The sequence below is a fragment of the Schistocerca americana genome, chromosome 2 (genome assembly GCF_021461395.2).
Source record: "Schistocerca americana isolate TAMUIC-IGC-003095 chromosome 2, iqSchAmer2.1, whole genome shotgun sequence".
NCBI classification, from domain to species: domain Eukaryota; kingdom Metazoa; phylum Arthropoda; class Insecta; order Orthoptera; family Acrididae; genus Schistocerca; species Schistocerca americana.
In genome coordinates this window covers 1,113,663,499-1,113,677,942 of record NC_060120.1, presented here as the reverse complement: position 1 = coordinate 1,113,677,942, position 14,444 = coordinate 1,113,663,499, and positions in this window count along the sequence as shown.

Genomic DNA, 14,444 nt, shown 5'->3' with positions numbered 1-14,444 from the left:
TGCTCAGAGCCATTTTTTATAGTATTGTATAACCAATTTTAAATTAGGGTCATCATTCTATTCTTTCTTCATTTGTTTACAAATTTTCCCGACAGCTCTCTCATCCTTCACCCCCTGCATATAGAACAGTTTAATATGGTCTTCCTGCCAATCTTCATTTTCCTGGTCGTTTCCACCCAATGGCATTCTAGATAAAGCTTCGGTCACTATATTACTTTTCCCAGTTACATATCTCACTTCCAAATCAAATTGCTGCAAATACATAGCCCACCTAGTTAACCTGCCATATTTCAATTTACATTTTTGTAGGTAGCTCAAAGCTTTATGATCTGTATATACTATTACTTTATGACCCCACAAATAGTACTCAAACTTTTGGCACCCAAAGATGATAGCTAAGGCATCTAATTCTGAAATATAATAATTTTTCTCATGATCATGTAATGTACGGCTGGCAAAGGCTATAGTTCTGTGTTCAACACCAGTTTCAGTCATAATCAACTGAAAGATTTCAAGTCCCAGCCCACAAATACTGGAATCAGTACTCATACAAAAAGGTTGTGAAAAGTCAGGATGGTACAATAGCTTGACTGTTTACTAATTCTGTTTTTAATTTCTGAAAAGCTTCTTGGCATTCCTTGGTCCAAACCCAGGGTACATTTTTCCTCAGTAATTTACCCAAACATGGATGACTGAATGATTGATCAGACACATATTTTCTGTAGAACCCAAATAGACCGAACATGGCTTTCAATTCTTCCTTATTTCTGGGAGATGGAAATTCAGCAATTACAGCCAATTTACTTTTGTCTGGTAGTATCCCTTGTTCATTAATTCTGTGTCCCAAAAATTACAGTTCCTTCTTAAAAAATTCTGATTTACTTAATTTCAGTTTCATCCCTACTTGGTATATAGCTCTCAACACAGTTTCAAAAGTCATACAGTGCTGAAACCACTCAGAATTTGCAACCAATATATCATCTACATACACTGTTATTTACTTGGATAATACATCTCCTAATACTTTATCAATAGCACTGATAAAAACACATACAGATATATTTAGACCAAAAGGAACCACACAATATTGGTAGCACTTACCTTCATGTAAAAATGCTGTACAGGGCCTAGATCTCCCTACCAGACTAATATTCCAGTATCCACAAGTCACATCAAAAGAAGTCAGAAATTTACACCCATAAAACTTTTGTAAAATCTCATCAATGTTAGCTGGTCTGTCACTCTCTTTTATTACTATTTCGTTCAATTTACTAGCATCATGGACCAGCCTAACACATCCATCCTTCTTTTTTACTACAACTAAGGGGTTTGAGTACCTGCTGTTTGATCTTTCAATTATATTCCAGGACAACATCCTTTGTATTTCTTTCCTTACAGCTTCCTTTCTAGAAAATGGTATAGCATATGGCTTTTTAAAGAATGGTTCATGCTCTTTTAACCTCAGTTCACATTCAAAGTTCCTTACTAAACCAGGTTTATCAGAAAAAGATTTACTATTTTGTAACAAGATCCCCTCCAGTTCCTCCTTTTGTTTGTCTGTGATACCCTCCATAGCTTCTACCTTCTTTACTATTTCATTCTTAATCTTTTCTTCCTCACCATACTAAAATATATCTAAAAACAAAGACGATGTGATTAACCAAACAAAGCGCTGGCAGGTCGATAGACACACAAACAAACACACAAAATACTAGCTTTCGCAACCAATGGTTGCTTCGTCAGGAAAGAGGGGAGGAGAGGGAAAGACGAAAGGATGTGGGTTTTAAGGGAGAGGGTAAGGAGTCATTCCAATCCCGAGAGCAGAAAGACTTACCTTAGGGGGAAAAAAGGACGGGTATACACTCGCACACACACACACACACACACACATATCCATCCACACATATACAGACACAAGCAGACATATTTAAAGACAAAGAGTTTGGGCAGAGATGTCAGTCGAGGCGGAAGTGCAGAGGCAAAGATGTTGTTGAATGACAGGTGAGATTGAGGCCTGGTGGGTAACGGGAAGAGAGGATATATTGAAGAGCGAGTTCCCATCTCCGGAGTTCGGATAGGATGGTGTTAGTGGGAAGTATCCAGATAACCCGGACGGTGTAACACTGTGCCAAGATGTGCTGGCCGTGCACCAAGGCATGTTTAGCCACAGGGTAATCCTCATTACCAACACTGTCTGCCTGTGTCCATTCATGCGAATGGACAGTTCGTTGCTGGTCATTGCCACATAGAAAGCGTCACAGTGTAGGCAGGTCAGTTGGTAAATCACGTGGGTGCTTTCACATGTGGCTCTGCCTTTGATCATGTACACCTTCCGGGTTACAGGACTGGAGTAGGTGGTGGTGGGAGGGTGCATGGGGCAGGTTTTACACCCGGGGGGCGGTTACAAGGGTAGGAGCCAGAGGGTAGGGAAGGTGGTTTGGGGATTTAATAGGGATGAACTAACAGGTTACGAAGGTTAGGTGGACGGCGGAAAGACACTCTTGGTGGCTCCACTTCCGCCTCGACTGACATCTCTGCCCAAACTCTTTGTCTTCAAATATGTCTGCTTGTGTCTGTATATGTGTGGATGGATATGTGTGTGTGTGCGAGTGTATACCCGTCCTTTTTTCCCCCTAAGGTAAGTCTTTCCGCTCCCGGGATTGGAATGACTCCTTACCCTCTGCCTTAAAACCCACATCCTTTCGTCTTTCCCTCTCCTTCCCTCTTTCCTGATGAAGCAACCGTTGGTTGCGAAAGCTAGTATTTTGTGTGTTTGTTTGTGTTAGTTTGTGTGTCTATCGACCTGCCAGCACTTCGTTTGGTAAGTCACATCATCTTTGTTTTTAGATATATTTTTCCCACGTGGAACGTTTCCCTCTATTATATTCTCACCATACTAAAAGTTTGTTTCCACAGACATATATCTTAAAGGTAAATCTAAACCACTTTCATTAGCACTATTGACCTTTTATGAAAATGCCATTTCGTACATATTCTCTTGGCTCTTAAAACTAAATTTACCATTTGTAAAATCAGTATTTACATGCCACTTACTCAAAAATTCGATCCCAAAAATAACTCCAACACTGAGACAGGGAAACCACTAGGAAGTTGCATTCTAATAGTTGGTCTGCCAAGTCCACATTTAAGAGTACTTCATGTTTTATGCTTTTAGATAGTTTACCAGTAGTACCAATAACTTTTATACCAGATACATGCACAACAACTATTCCTTCAGTATCTTTTATAGATTCGAAGAAAGCTTGTGAAATACAGTTTCAATCACTACCACTGTCCAGTAAACATTTCACAGGTACACCCTGTATCTTAGCAGTAATCACAGGATGCCATATCTCACTAACTCTAGCCTCTGTGATCTCCTCATACAAAAGATCTTCAATGATTTTCTCCCTGCTAAAATTTGTCTGTGGCTCTACATCTGGGTGTTCCAGTTCATCGGCTCCATTGTGAGCCGCGGAGCGCTCCCTGCTCCAGGGAGCCGTGTCGCTCGCTGTGACCATTCAAGTGGGCCGGCACGCGGCACGGCTGGCTGAGGCAGGCGGCAAGGCAAGCGTTTGGATGTGCCAGCTGCGTCTTACAAGATCGACAACCTCGTACTCTTAGCTGCTAAGATGTGGGGACAGGCTACACCAGGAAATACGATCTTCAGGAAATAAATAAGAAACAACTGTTTTTCAAGAAATTGCATACTAAATTTATTGGGCCTCTGTAGCTCGACATTTTCTTTTCATTGCTATATCGGAAGTATTAGGCATCAAAGTGTTCGCAGCCTTAATGCGGAGGATGGCTTGCATTGTTGAATCCTGAAGAAACGATCGTTCCTTACTTTTTACTCTTTTCATTGCTGAGAAAAGGTGCTCACAAAAATACGTAGATCCAAACATGCCCATGATCTGAGCGGCATTGTTGTGAAGCTTGGGAAATGTGTTTTGCTGTAATGAACGATACCATCGTGACAAATCCAAGGTGCTGTAGTACCTCTCTTTCAACAAAGTTGAATTCTGCAAATCAATAATCTCCAATTGAAGTGACGATGTCAAGTCATCGGGGGAAACTGAAAAAGGAGTGCTGAACACCTTAAGTTCCATTTCCAAACTAGTGAGGCCTTGGAATTGTGTTTCAAACGACATGATCAGCTGCTTTAACTTTGCTTGGTAATCGCCGAAAGTAGTACCTTCAGGTAGTTTTAAAGAAGCAAGACGATTGAAGAACGTTAAATGTCCATTACTCATCTGCTGCTCAGATAAACGTAACTTTTCCATGAACGCTTTGATCTGGTTGTGCATTTCAACGATTAGCTGCCCTTTGCTCTGCAATGGCATATTTAAATTATTCAGATGCATAGTTATGTCAGCTAGGAACGCCAGGTGTGATATCCATTGTATATCCTTCAGACAACGCATTTCTTCCCCTTTCATTTCGAGAAAAAGGGATACTTCCTCACGAATGGTAAACTCAACTCAACCAACGAACTGTACTTTGTTGTGGTATATCCCCACACTCTGCTTCCATATCTTTCAGGAATCTTCTGAATTGGCGATGATTCATACCGTGACGCCGCACAAAATTCACACACTTCACGACATCTTTCATTACGCCACCTAGCTCTACTGTTTCAGCACACAGTGCCTCTTGGTGAATAAAACAATGAAGAGTCAAAATGTCTTTCCTGAATTCGTCCCTGAGTTTATTATTCAAACGAGAAACAAAACCTTGGTGACGCCCAATCATTTGTGGTGCACTGTCTGTCGCTACAGAATGGAGCTTATCCCATGGCAAATTCATATTATCCACGGATTCACAAACAGTTTCAAAAATGTTACGTCCTGTTGCGGTGTAATCGAGTGGTACCACATCCAAGAGTGCTTCAGTCACTTGCAGCTCCATGTCGACACCACGCACGAAGACTGCAAGCTGAGCACAGTCCGATATGTCGGTGCTTTCATCAAGCGCTAGCAAAAATGCAACAAAGCTCTCCGCCTTTTTCCTGAGCTGTGTCTCTAAATCCGTTGCCATGTCCAGGATTCGACGAGACATTGTTTGCTTCGATAGGCAAACCCCTTGAATTGCCTGCACCTCCCTTGGAAACAAACATTCTGTAATTGTTACCATGCACGATTTTACGAGTGGTCCCACCGAAAACGGTTTGCCACTCGTCGCAATGATGTGAACGACCCTGTAGCTTGCTCGAATTGCAGACTCAATAGTTTTTTTCCACTCTCATTCACCTGAAACTTATAAAAGCATTACAGAACACGAACTATGTTGCATATTTTGATACAATCCGTATTACGAACCCGTTTTTAATCTTACGTCTCCTGGTATGCCGTTCGAAGCCTGGCTACTAGTTCTCTGCATGCAACGCCTTCTACCTGATCGTAGTGCAGTGCGTGAAGACGTGCATAATGTCGTTGTATATTGTACCTCTTCCTAGAATTAAATACTTTATGACATACAAGACACTGCGGACAACCATCCCTCTCAGTGAATAGAAAGGTATCCTCCAATAGAGGTACAGGGCTCCCGCGGCTAGTCATAGCTGTCATTGAACACGGATTATTGTGTCAGTTGCAGCTGCATGCGGCCAGGGGGCAGTGAGTTCGCTTTCCCCCCTCCACGCGGGCTCCGAGCTGCCGCATTGAGCGCTCCGGAGCGCTACGGCTCCCTGGAGCTCGGTTGGAACAGCCTGCTCTACATAGTACCTTGCCCAAGTGCGAACCTTCACAGGAGCCTGTCTTAGTTTAAATGTCCTGACTGAAAATTTCCATTCCTCCCTCTGTTCCTATCTCTGGACATTCTCCCTTCACTTCTGTCTCCATTCTGGTTATTTTCCCTTCAGTTACTCCTGTTGGCACTATCATAATTTCTAGAGTTAGATCCACTCATATTATTAACATGGAAATCTCTCCCTTGATTAATACTGTCATCAAAACTTCTCCTACTGTTATCAACTATAGGTTTTACTCTCTCCACATTTCCACATAACTTAAAAATTCATTACTGCTACTCCTTGGAGCAGGTACCAGCAATTCTCTAACCTTTTGTGGTAACTTTGTTTCCAATCCCATAGTAATCACTTCACTACCCAATTCCTTATCTAAATATTTCAGTTTGTTAATCCAGTACTGACAAAAAACTTTGACAGTACCCTTTCTAGATTCATATCTCTCCCCTCCCCAAAACTCACTCAGAATCTTTTGCTGTTTCTGTGTAGACCAATATTCCTTCAAAAATCCAGTTTGGAAGTCACCCCATGAGTTACAAGTATCAGCTGCTTGTGCAGCCCAACCATAAGCATCTCCTATCATAAAACCTGTAGCAAAAGACTTTTTCTCTTTATCACTCCAGATATCAGGTAAGTCATTAAATTCTCTAACAAAATCTAATGGGTGCACTCCCCCACATGGATCAAAGTTACTGAATTTCTTACAACAAATAAAAGAACTATTTACACCATTACAAGAGTTGTGCTTTACAGTTTGCACTTTCTTTTCCATTTCAGCTAATTTAGACTCTACACTAGTGTTTACAGTTATTAGCTTAACATCTAGTTCACTCTTTTCATCCTCAATTTTAGATCTATTTTTAGCACAAAATTTCCTAGTTTCTTGTACTTCAGCCTTACCCTTTTTCTCAACAGCCTGTACTGTATTCACAAAGTCCTCAAATAACTTCCTTCTCCCCTCAACACAATTAGTACTCACTTTTTTAAGTTTGATATCAGTCTCTTCCATTACTTTTATTATATTATTATCACAGCTCTTTTCTACTTTATTCGCATGTTGCTCTAATCCAGACACTTTTTCCTGAATGAGACTAATTTCCTTTTTAATGTCATTAGCTAGTAAGGTCATTCTGGTATCAATATTACTTATTTCAGTACCCATGCTATTCATATCATTCCTCACATTACTAAGTTCATTACTAAGTTTTGCATTTCCACTACTTATATCATTCCCCATATTATTCATGGCCCCCATGATTTGCATGAGCATATCTTGTAAATTATTCTCATTTGACGAAGCCTGTGCCATTTGAGCGCCACTACCAGTGTTCTTTTCCTCACTTAAGTCCTTTCCATCAACATTACTCCCCTCTCTTCCACTTTGTCTCTAATTGCAGTGGACAAAGTCCTAATTTCCTCGTAACGAATACCACTTACATCACTGTCAGTTATGGTCGAATTTAATTCTGACCTATACCCACTGTCATCTGTGAATTCTAATACTTCAACTTTTCTATCCCCTAAAGTGTCACGTCCTTTCATTCCACTCGCAATGTCACTAATATTTTCCACTCACTCAGTCTCCACTACTTTGTTTTCCTCACTTTCCATTTTGACGAAAGTTATATATATATATATCTACTGCTCATATGATACCTTAAAGTTGCGGGTGTCTTCTCCGTCGGTCGTCAGCCGGTGTTTTGTTTATGATGTCCGTGGTCTGCTACTGCTGCTGTTGCTGCAAACTTGCGATCTGCCACGCTGCTCCCATTCGTATTCAGCGCCTGCTATCACTGACCCTTGTCAGCTATGTCCGACTGCTGCTTCCATCATGGCCGCCGCTGCTGCAAACTCGTCGCGTTGGTTGGCTGCTACTGTTGCTGCTGTCGTGGCTATCTCTAAACTGCATCGAATGTAGTTATATGTGCACGGTTCTCACTTCTGCCGTTGTTGCCACTGATTTCACTCTCACTCTTAAGTCCGTATTCCAGATATAATCTTAAGGTTCATAAGTTCGATGTCCTCAGCCAAAGGGGCACCACATGTAACATGCTGGGCTGTATCCTTAGTTCACGTCACAACCGGATGTAGTGAAATATTTCCTCACCCAGTAGATAGTGCGCAGTGTTCCTGACCTACCTTGCTTTGCTTATTCAATATTGCCTTCCTGGTTGCTGCGTCCGTCTCACCTAATTCACACTGCAATTAAGAATCCAGAAGAAGAATTAAGAATTGCAAAATCAAAAGTCAAGACTGTATTCATTGTTGAACACTTATGACAACCGCAGTGTGATTTATTTGTTATCACTCACACACAATGTTCATGTGACCAGGCCTCTTACACTTAATAATCGTCACATTAGGTGGGTCAAAAACTTCCAGTATTTAACAATGTTCGCAATACGCGTTAACTGTTCAAAGCCGAATACAATTACACTTTTTTGGTACCGACTGAAAAAGTTAACCGACTTGCCGCACTTTTGCTCCATGAGAATCTGACCGAGAACTAACTGAGAACTGCACCAGCTCGGACCTTATATAGATGAGTGCTTGAATATTTGACTATTTGTGTTAATATATTATAGTTTATAATTTCCCAGGGTTAAAATGATCCTTTCTAATTGGTTTTGAAGTTAACTATTGGGTTTTATTACTTAAATAACATGAGTGAGCTGTATCAGTTTAAATACGCAGAACTAACTTATGCATCTGCAGTGGGAATTCCCCAATTATAACCATGGCAGCCCTCTTGAACAATAAGTTTTACTTTTTCAAATTTACTTAATTCTTAATTAATGCACTTACAAAGTTGAGACGAGTCATTTTACGTAGAAAAATAAAGGTAGCAAAAGTATCAAAACAGATCTCGGAATTACCTATTAGCTCACTCCAATTTTGCTTAATATGTATTGCACAATATACGTCATTGTTCATAACTTTTAATAGGATGCTTTTCCAATAAAACTAATTAGCTCATTACTTTCAGAACAGACATTAGAATGTACTGAAATAATAGATTTTACTAGGGAACTGTTATTTAAACTATTTCTGAATTCTGTGCTATGAGGCTGAAGGCCACAGAATCTGTAGTCGGAATCTGAGTAGTGAAAAATGGAATAAAATAAAAGTTCATTGCCTTACTAAGTTACTGAAGGAGTGTAAAACCAAAACATGATAGCAGTGGGCAACCCTGCTTCGTTACATATTCCTGCTATGGCCTAATGCGCTTACTGTAATTGAAACTGTTTGTTGAATTAAAATTAATGGTTATGCGATCCTTACTAACAGTCCCTCATCTCTGCCCATCATAGAAGTTGGGACAAACATTCCAAATCCAAAACACATTATTGGACACATGGAAACAAATATACAAAGAGGTATTATAAGTCCCGTAGTCCTTGACAGAGCGTAGGGGAACGATTTGGGAGACCCGCACCGCTGTACTAGGCAAGGTCCTAATGTAGGTGGTTTGCCATTGCCTTCCTCTGACCATAATAGGGATGAATGATGATGATGAAGACGACACAACAACACCCAGTCATCTCGAGGCAGGTGAAAATCCCCGACCTCGTCGGAAATCGAACCGGGACCCCGTGCTTGGGAAGCGAGAACGCTACCGCGAGACCACAAGCTGCGGTGATTATTATTGTGATTATTATTTCACGTCATTTGGTTCATTTTTAAAGATGTTTTCCCTTCATTCCCACAGTTACCCTTATCCCAGTGACTACACTTATTCCCAATACTGTCATTATTTAAAACTAGAAAAGTGTGAAAGTTTCTCACGAGTCCTGTGTAGTGATGCAAAATGCCTGGGCATTTATAAGCTGAGGCAAATGCACAGGATAATTGCCTGGGCAAATACCCAAGGATTTATGCATTTTGAAAATTAATTGAAAAGTGGCACTTACAAAAAAAAAAACTTAAACTGACATTTTACATTGGAAAAGATGTTTTGCAACACTGTTCCTGTGGTGATTGGGTAACCAAGTTGAAAAAGCTGCTTCAGAGTTAGGGAAGTGTTATTAGGGGAAATAAGTTGAACTGTAAACATAACTACACATTTTTAATGAGATCAGTTCTGAGGCTAGTATATATCTACAAAAAAAGTATCCATGTTAAAAATGTTTATCCATAATGGGTTTAATTAGGTCTGAGTCATGTGCCAATTCCAGTTTCACGAGTCCAAGAAGTGCTGATTCCCTTTACCACTAAACCTTTTTTATTATAGTGTTCTCATTTTATCTTCATTAGTAGTACAGTCATACGAAAGTAGATAAAGAAAGGACAAGAATTAAAAACTTTTTTTTCCTTAGCTGAAAACAGTTTAACATTTAAGAATACATTTATTATCGACGAACACATGCCAGCTGTTTAATAGTTTCTAATAATTTTATCAATAGCTGTTCTTCAGTAATATTCAGAGATTTGACATGGACAATAAAGTGTGTTACTTTACAAAGAGATGGTCTAAGGGAAATGCTTTATGTATATTAGACTAGATTCAGTTTTTGTTCCATAGACCTGAAAGTGAGATGATTCTTATGGATGTGGAACATTTCAGAAAGTATAACATAAAAGACATAAAACATTTGAATATCATTCTTACTTCCCTGATCATCTGTCAGGAGATTGTCAATATAAGTGAATACATTACAGTAAACTGGAACTGCTGATATTCACAGAATTAATACACTGTCAGAATGAAACATTGTTATGCACTTTAAATAAATTTATCATACACAAAATACCTCATCTTCACTGTTGTGCCTAAGTACTGTCAAAACTGAAACCTAACAGACATTTTTACTTCAGCTGGTCTAACAGTCCCTGTTAAGATATTCATCTGTAGAGTAGAAGTAGCCTATCAAAAGTTTTTCAAACTCTGTTTAAACAGTGCTTTATCTGAATCCAAGTTTTTAATGGTTGCTGGAAATTTATTGAAAATGTGTATTCCTGAGTATTGGACCATTTTTTGGACCAAGGTAAATGATTTTTAGTTTTTATGTAGCTCGTTCTTATTCCTATTATTGATGCTATGTATTGAGCTATTGGTTGGAAATAGAGATATATTGCTTGCAACAAGGAATAAATATACTGAGAAGCAGTGGTTAGAATACGGAGTTTCTTGAACAGGTTTCTACATGATATTCTTGAATTTACACTACAAATGATTCTTATTACATGATTCTGAACGCTAAAAACTTTTGCTTGGTTTGATGAGAATTTGATCCCAGAGGGCATAATAGAATTAAAGTAAGCAAAGTATGCAATGTTTTTTACATGTATATCTCCTATGTTGAACATCATTCTCACTGCAAATACAGATATGTTTATGAAGGTCAACAATTCGGTGGCATGGCGTTCCCAACTGAATTTATTATCGAGTTGTAATCCCAGAAATTTAACAATGTCAACCTCTTTGATCTGCATGTCTTCATATGTTATACACATGCTGGAAGGAAATCTCTTATAGGCTGTGATCTGCATACAGTGGTTATTTTCAAAGTGTAATGACAGTGAATTATCTTTAAACCATTTATTAATGTCAGTGAAAATTTGATTAGCAGCTATTTCTAAATATATACTTGACTTGCTACTTATTGCAATTTTTGTATGATCTGGAAAAAAAAAAAAAAATTAGCATCTGGCAATGTAACAGACGAGAGGTCATTAATGTACACAAGAAAAAAGCAATGGACCCATGATGGAACCTTAACAACACTACACGTAATTAATTCCCAATCTGAGGAAGACTGATTTCTTACTGCACAGGTATTTTGCAGTATCTTTTGTTTCCTCTTAGTTAGACAAGACTCAAACCATTTTGCAGCATTGCCGGTGAATAATAATATTCTAATTTACTTAAGAAAATCCTGTGATTCACACTGTCAAAGTCTTTTGACAGCTCACAGAAAAATGCCATTGTTATCTAACAAATTAATTACATTCTCACTGTAAGTGTAAATAGCTTTCTCTATATCAGAACCCTTAACAAACCCAAACTGTGACTTGGACAATATATTATTTGCAGTCAGTTACTTAAGAAAATGCTTGAAAACAGCCTTTCCAAATATTTTCAAAAAAGCTGACGAAAGTGAAATTGGTCAGTAATTTGATGGTATTTCTTTATCCCCTTCTTTGCAAAGAGGCTTAACTTCAGCATATGTTAGCCAGCCTGGAAATGTCCCACTGATAAGATATTGTTTACACAAATCAGATATAATTCAACTCGCATGAGCACTCTTTGATTAACTTCATTGATATGGTATCATACCCACTAGTATACTTAGATTTTAAGGATGCTACTTCTTTGGGAGATGTGAATGTCATTTCCATTTTACTGATAACCCCGAGCGGTTAGTAACAGTAACAAAGTACTTGTTTATGAGGTTTGCAATACTACATGCACTTGTTACCAATGTCCCATTTATTTTTAGAGCTATCTGTTCCTCTTCCTTTTTGGCCTCATCTGCCTCTGTCTTCACTATACCCCATACAGTTTTTATTTTGTTGCCTCATGTAATTATCTTTTTCTCACAATAAAGCTGCTTTGGTTTCTGGATTATTTGCTTCAATATTTTGCAGTATTCTCTGTAATGCGTTACAATGCCAACATCAGAGCTGTTCCTAGATAGTTGATACAGTCACCTTTTTATCCCACATGATATTTTTATTCCTTGTGTAATCCATGGTTTATTTTTTGACTTCTGTTTGATTTGAATTACCTTTAGGGGAAAACTATTTGATACTGGCTTATCACCATACAGCTGTCCAACATGGTGTGTGTGTGTGTGTGTGTGTGTGTGTGTGTGTGTGTGTGTGTGTGTGTGTGTGTGTGTGTGTGTGAAGATTGGAAATGGTGAAAATAAAAAGGGCATTGTAAATGATAAGCAGCTATCAGTGACATGTGCCCTGCCTTGGTACAAGAAATTGGAATGCTAGTGTTCTTTTTTTATGCTTCTCTCTTCTTTTCTTTTGTTCTTAGTAATAAAGGCAATGAATGACATACGTATGTTTACATGTAAACATTTATTACCTTCTAATATTGGGAGTATAGACCTATTCCTTATTTTAATTGGTAAATTATAAATTCTAGCAGTAAAAACTTTAAAAGTACTTTTTTTTATAAATAGCCAGATTTTGGGCACTCAAAACTGCTTTGGGCATTTGCCCAGCCCACATCACAAGTCACATGGTACACTGTTATTACATAAACTGCTTTCAAATCAGCTAGGCTGGAATTTACAGTTTTCAATGAGCTACCAAAACTAATGTGATTTTGGCTGGCAAAAAATGTTGGTCCTTGGAAATTCAAAACAGTACATGGATACTACTTTTCTTACGTGATGTGGATTCCCTTGTTTACAAGTATGATTGCTATATTGCAAATTAGGGAAATTACATGAATTTATTAATTAGAGGGTTAATTGGTTTAAGCTGTTTGTCATTTTGTACAGAGAAGTTAAGGTAACAAAAATAGGTAGTCAAAGGTCTTGATCTAACAGTGATTAAGGCAAAATCTGCAACAAAAGTTATCAGTGACTGAGTAAGACAAAATTTGCAACAAAAATTGCCAGTGACTAAGAATTTTAATCACATCAAAAGGTAATTATTTTAAAGTAATTTAAAATATGTTACTGGAAAGTGGGAATGTTTAGCTTTTGAATGGTATTGGTCACCCTTCTCAGATACATTGATTAACTTGTGGAGACTATTGACCGCCAGTAACTGCCACCTGCGAATTGCAGTGTAAACAGTCTTTGGGACTCATGGTTCTTTGGCTTGGATCTTGTGGACATGGGATACAATGTTCATGTTGTGATTCTCTGTATTGTTTTCCTTCTGTTTTGTGTAATTGTACGAACCTTAATAAAAGTGCCTGATCTTAATAAGTTGGAGTTTTCTGTGTGCAGCTGCTCGCTATAGCCAGAAAACCCACAATGGTGAAAATATGTTGCATTTCCTCGCTGTGCATCACCGGCTTCGCGCCAATAGACAATGTCGCAACCTCAAGTTTTTCCTGCAGTACAGGACGCCGCAACTGCAGAATGGACCTCTGACTGTGAAGCGCAATGCTTTACTCCATGTACTACTAATGCACCTGGAATGTTCATGTCTCTGGTGTTTGCTTCAACTGGCCAGACCCTAACCTCTGCCGGCACACCACACTGGGCGCTGTACACATCAGTGCAGACGCCTTCTGTGGCATTCTATGCTCAACAGAATGCTTCCCCAGCAAAAGATTCAAGAAAACCCTCGCCCGAGTTTCGCTGCACAAGATGGACCATGCTGCTGTCCAGTTTCAGGGGGTTCACACGCATGGCTGCTCCCTGATCGGATAGGCCTGCTGTTTAAGGTGTTCCACTCCACGTGGGTTGAAGGGACACTCGCATCACATTGCCCATCAGTGAGGCACAGTTCGCATAAGTGAACACTGTGCAGAATCGCCGTATGACTCATGCCTTTCCTATGCCTCCGCAATCACTGGCCACTGGTCGGTTTCCGAAGCTGCTGCCGTTACATCCGGACAACCCAGAGACGTGGTTTGCCTTGGTGGACAACTTGTTGGACATACATGGCATTGGGGACGACAGCACTTGTTTTGCATGTTTATTGAGCCACCTGCATGACCATCCTGATCTCATCAGTGGCTTGTTGCTGAACCCACCAAGGAGCAACAAGTATGCCTCTGTGC